Below are 6,000 nucleotides of genomic sequence, written 5' to 3'. Positions count from 1 at the left end.
ATATTCATTTTGCCACCAATGAAACTGAAACTGAAAGGGATGCTAATAATGATAATTATATTTTTGTTCATACCCTGGTTAGACTTTCGTGATAGTCATACCTTTTAAACAACTTGGCCTTGCACACCTACGAGAAACAAGCATTGAGACACAGCTACAAGGAAACACAAAGAAAAGTAAATACTACAGTAATTGGAGTTTTCGCCGTTACTCTTATGTTAATATAACGGATCAGAGCCAGAGCCGCCGGTCACAGCTCAGTCCACGGCAAATAAAAGAGGAAAGCATCTCAACCTGTTGCTTTTGAGGAAAGCTGTTTGTCGGTTTTGCAGCCACTCAGAGCGACAATACCAGGAAACATGAGGCGGCAGCTGCTGTTGTGAGGAGGGCTGGCCTCACGGTAATGACTGGAGTCAGGTAACCGCCGGACAGACCGACTCTGGTCCTCCTCACACACGCATACACTCCAGAAAAGCGGGTTTGGAAGAGCAGGAGAGCGCCGAAAGGCAGGACTCTTTCACTTCTTCAAGCGCTTTCTGTTTGACGAGGACTTTATTTTCTTTCAAAGTAAAACGTTTCACACATTTGACGACGCGTCGTCCAGCCTTCATGTGACGACTGTCACATTTTGGGGCCAGCTCCGCGCTGAAGCTACTCAGGTGTACAGTTACACTACCCGGGGAGTTTGTGTCGCATTTTTTTGTAACTCTTCTTACTCTGTTCATAAAATTGATTGAGCCGGAAGAAGGGTCGCTTTTTTTTCTCCCCGCATTTTTTTTTTAACTTTTCTATTTTGTGTAATTCAGCTTTCCCACTGTGTTGGACTTATAATATCATCAAGCGGGCAAGCCTGAGCTGGTGAGTAACAGCGTAATATTTTCATTTTCCCCGTGAATATTCTTTGCATGATTTGCAACAAGTATTCGGTGTACGTGGTCGGTTGACACCTTTTGAGTTTGAGCCAAGAGGTGGAAGTGAACCCAGCCAGAGTGTTGGGACAGCCCATGCTGCTGTTGACTTGTCTGACCTCTGTTAAGCATTGCACATTAATGAGTTACCTTTTGACTAAAGCCATTAAGAAATAATTTTAAAAGGGTCGCATGTTATTTTTTTCGGACACTCTGTAGTTTCTTTAATCCTGATCAAAAACATTATTACAACTCACAGAGAAAATTTTGGTCCTGCATATTAGGACTTCTTTATGATTTAACACCCCCCACCAAAAAAACCACAACTTTTCACAGTTAAGTATCAGACTATTTGCGTCTCTGTTCTCCAGTATCTTTCTATCAGTTTTGTGAGATACGGTAATTACGCCCATGGGGCACAAGTCTGTAGTTCATTTCGAGTAGCTTCAAGAAATGTGGTTTGAGATAGAGGCTCCATCCTTTTGCATGTTTGTAGTTATTGTTGCAGCTGCATGTCACCAGCGGTGCTCGCAGACACCCCGCTCACGGATACACAGCAGGCAGATTTTAAGGTGTGCATATCAGATCAACCACACATTTGTTTTTCTCGCTCTCGTGACTCACCAACTTACAGCAGAACACATTGCTGTTTCATCATTTTCACCAACAGCCATGCAGGATCTGTGTTCTGAGTTTCGCTTTTAAACAGCCAGTATTTAACTTGCAGCCTATCAAACAAAGGCTGCTTAGCATGCAGCTGAGTATACTGATTTACAAGCCGAGCGCCCAGCAGGAGCTCCTGACATGGCTCGTCTTCTGTCAGGTTGAAGAACTGAGGGCCTTGAGGCCATTTGGAGAAAGAAGTAGACTGAAATATCAACCATGAGTAGGGTTGCCAACTCCCTGAGAAATAAATAAGGGACACCTCGTGGCCAGGGCCGGGCGACCCAGTTGTCTTCACCCTTCCCAGTGTGGTGAATTTTTTAGCCCTTTTTTTTTGTGTGTGAAATAATTTTTTTAACCATTTGACTTGAATTTGATTTAAGTAGATGCGTATTCTTTGTGATATCAACACATGGGAAACAAAAATCATTTAGCCATTTATTTTTAGCTCAAAATGACAACATTAACACAATAAAACAGGTCTCTTTCTTAAACAGAAACCTGTCATGCTTAACTTTTGAGAATAAAAGTAAATCTTTCTTTAAAAGAACTCTGTCCTGCTTAACTTAAAATTATATAAATTAATAGAAAACAATAGAAAGAAAAATATTCTTGTAACAGTGCACATTTAGTGCATTTATTGCAATTGGCTTCAGTAGAGGCATTATTTCAGCTTTTGCTCCCGTTTGTAAACCCACTTGTTCCCATGATTACGCATCATAACTCATCATCATTATTCATCTTTGTATTACTTTTATGTATTACTCATCTATTTGTTGTAATCATATATCCTTGCAGTTGTTTATTACACAAAATAAATTATATTATCACACTTCTGGCCACATAGCGCTGATATTCACTGCACATGCCCATTTTAACCTTAACCAGAGGTTAAGGTTAAAATGGTTAAAATGGTTAAGGTTTAAAAACAAACAAACCAGTGTTTACATACCATATCTGCTTCTGCCGTGGTCTGGTGGACAAAAATTGGTTAAGGGTTCCCCGAGCTTTCACGCCCCTCATGTTCTTCATGTGCCCACCATTAGAAGCATGCCTATGGAAAAAGTGCGCCGGCACACAGTGCAATGCGCTTTATAGGTGTTGGTGCACTTTTCCAGCCAGGTGTTTTCCTTTTCCCATTCTTCCCTGTACTTTTGCAGCCTTTTTTTCTTTCTCTGAGAGGAACAAACATTGCTGGTCTAATGCTGGGCTTACACTGTGCAATTTGTGGCCCATTTTGAGCTGATTTTTGAGTCGTGCGACCGATTTGGTGATCGGCCGGATTTTGGCCTTCATCGTGCATCGTGTAGTATACGTGGGGTAACGAGAAGCGATTAACACCTCACGACCAGCTCCCGATCATTAATCGCTCGTGAGGGTGTCACCGCAGCCGCTCACACTGCTCACGCGCAAACACGTAAACGTCGGTGAAAAAGACGGAGCAGCACGGCTGTGCAGCGTGTGATCTGGACACAAGCGATGGAGGCACAACTTGTAGAACTTTGGAAAGCTCATCCGAGCCTTTTCGATGTGGCATCACCAAATTATCACGACCACAACAACCGTGAAAATAGTTGGATTTACATTGCTGCTCAATCACAGCTGCATGATTAGTGTTTTTCATTAGCAATTTAGCAAAGTTGATGGTGGTGTGTGTCTGTGTGAGTGAAAGACAGAGAGGGAGAGCAAGCGACAGATTTTCTGTTATAACCTTCATTTTATGGAGGCACAGTGTGAGCACTCAGGTCGCATCAGAGCATCGGGCGGTATAGTGTGAGACCCTGCATCGTGACCTACGAACTTATAACCCATGCGAGCCAATCGTGCAGTTTGAAAATCGCACAGTGTTTGCCCAGCTTCAGGTGTACTGTCGTCTGAGACTTGCACCGCAGTGTCGGCGTTTGTTTCCCTGTTGGCCATGCTTTTTGTTGTGGTCATCTGTTGTCTTCCGGTATTTTCTCCGCAAGCGACCTTTCCTCAACCAATGAGATGAGCGGTAATCTGAATTGTCATACTCAAATTGTCATAAGTGTGCTGTCAGCTCATTGGTCACAAAGCAGGAGAGGGGCTGGGAATTATGTTTTTAAACAAAGCGTTAATTACATTAAAACTTATAGACTACTTTTGATTCTCACTGTATTACGGGACAAAGTGCGTCCCTTTTCAGCTCAATACGGGACGTGTACTTTTGTTTCTAAATACAGGACGATTCCGTTTTTTAAGGGACGGTTGGCAACCCTAACCATGAGCAAGTTGTGCTGCATTCAGCTGCTGTCACATTTTCATCTGTTTGATTCCAACTTGTGTTTTTCTGCTCTTGTACAGTGACAGTTTTCTTTTTATCTTAAATAACCATTAAACTCGCTAATGTCTTCTGTGAGAAGCCAGGCTGCACATCTGTCTAAGATAACCTCCAAATTTTCCACATTATGTGGACACAAATGAAACATGCATGAAGGGTATTTTTTAATTTCATACTTTTAATGGTGTGGATGTCTTTGTTGCATTTTGGCTGTCACAGCAGTCTCTCTTGCTTTGTGCCATAGTAATAAAGCCAACTCCTGTGTAGCAAAAAGTGATGGCCTGTTTGTTGTTGTTCAGCTGAAAAGTTTTATCTTTGATGCACAAACAATATACCATAGCAGCCAGATCGGCATGCACGTCGCTTGCAGAGAATTTAGATTTTATATGAATCTGCAGAAATCTACACAAATGTGCAAAAAGGAAGAGAGAGCGGGCTGTTAAAGGCAGATAAAAGGGCAGGAGAGACTGTGTGGTCGTCAGCACCACCAATCAGCAAGAGTTTTATCTTTTCAAATGCTGTTGAAAAGAGCAGTGGAGAGTTAGACTCTGACAAGGCAGAGGGAGATTAAAAAACAGAAAGATAAAGGGGAGGAGACAAAAGTGTAGCTGGGAGTGATGAAACCCACCACTTCTTTGCTTGGCAAACTGGATGATGGATGAATTTCCAGCAGGAGGGAAATTCCTCACTGTCGAATCGCCTCCAGCATTTCTCCGTGAAAGTCTGTCCATCCCTGGTTTAAGTGAGATTGGATTTACACATTTCTTTGCCCCTCACTGAAGCATTGACACCAGAAACCAACTCCTCCATGATTGTTAGCACATTGTCAAATTTTAGCTGAGCTTTTTACACAAGTGCAACTTTTTCCATTAAAAGTATGTTCTGTGAAGCTTTGCCTGATTAATGATTCCCTCTGCTCACTGTGTGGTACTGCTTGGGCGTACTACCTCACACACACTGTGTGCCTCATGCTTCTATCTCAGTGTGCAAAATGCACATCTTGCTTCAGGTTATTATTTTGGCTAAACAGAGAATTAGACTCAGATTGCAGAGCATGGGCAGAGCTGGTTCCTGTGCAAACAACAGATTACTATGATAATGGTCACATGTAAAGCTTTTTTTTAGTCTTTCCTATTGCAACAGAAAGGTCTCAGCATTCTAGTGTTATTTGGTTTAGGTTTCATTTGCCAGTATTTAAATTTTAGCAACTGGAATTCGAATTTTAGGCAAAGCTGTTGTGTCCCACTATGACTTTATGACTCATACTGCAGTTCTTCCACCAATTAGGTATTGCATCAAAGACATCATACATGGATAGATTCTTACTTAGTTCCTAATATGGGCCAAGCTTTAAAACAGAACTTAAAAGCGTCTCTGGTTAGAGCCTTCCAGCTTTTTGCACTGCTATGTTTTTAAAACTTGACATGCCCTGTTTGTAACACAGGCTTTCTTGTTAGAAATCTTTTTGCCCAAGCCAGCATAACCTTCAAGATATAACCTAGTTTAACTTTTCAGATTTTAGTAGTGAAGATATTGATTTGTGTAAAAGGATGGATTCTCCCTTTAAGAAGAGTTAATCATAGAATATTGTTTCCTAGTTTGCTTACATGACCTTGGAGGATGTTTCAGCGATATGTCACCATGTCACTTCGAAGATGCCTCACATGGCAGCCATACCCTAATACTGAGCTATCAACAGTGGTATAAGATTCATCTTTTTGTCAGGTCTCCTTAGCTTGTCTTGTTTAGGCACAGACGACTGTTTTTCTCTTCAAATCAACGCCTGTGTGTGGTATTCCTTTCATTTGCAATAATAATGACTTAAAGCCTCAGAAAATCCTCGCTGACAGTACGAACAGGGAGGGGGTGGATGGAAAAACATTTACTATCTTCAGTTTTCTGGGTAAAGAGTAAAGATCCCTTCTTTTGTCTGCACAAGAAAAGTATTAATCAAGCGGTCAAGGATTAGGGAGTTAAGTAATGTGTTATGGCAGCGAAGGAGTCTGAGGAGATAACAAGAAATATCAGAGCTGCCTGAAAGCTGTCTGAATACTTTAGCTTCTTAGCTTGCCAGCATTTAAAACATCCCTCTAATGCATTTCTTTTTAAATTGTGGTGTAAGATTGC

General features: G+C 41.6%; 1 protein-coding gene across 4 annotated transcripts in view; it reads left to right on the top strand.

The window, feature by feature from the left end:
• The first annotated feature begins 263 nt into the window (after window positions 1-263).
• Window positions 264-6,000, top strand: part of palm3 (paralemmin 3) — a 33,325-nt gene continuing 27,588 nt past the window's right edge. Inside the window, exon 1 of one of the 4 annotated variants that reach the window (XM_085162883.1) lies at window positions 264-858. The gene's annotated coding sequence lies outside the window, so the exon portion shown is untranslated. The remainder of the gene's footprint in view (window positions 859-6,000) is intronic. The other 3 variants (XM_085162884.1, XM_085162880.1, XM_085162882.1) reach the window with 3 other exon arrangements.

This window comes from Neolamprologus multifasciatus, chromosome 6 (assembly GCF_963576455.1).
Source record: "Neolamprologus multifasciatus chromosome 6, fNeoMul1.2, whole genome shotgun sequence".
Classification (NCBI taxonomy): Eukaryota; Metazoa; Chordata; class Actinopteri; order Cichliformes; family Cichlidae; genus Neolamprologus; species Neolamprologus multifasciatus.
The sequence above is the reverse complement of the archived record's forward strand: the minus strand, read 5'-3'. Positions and strand labels throughout refer to the sequence as shown.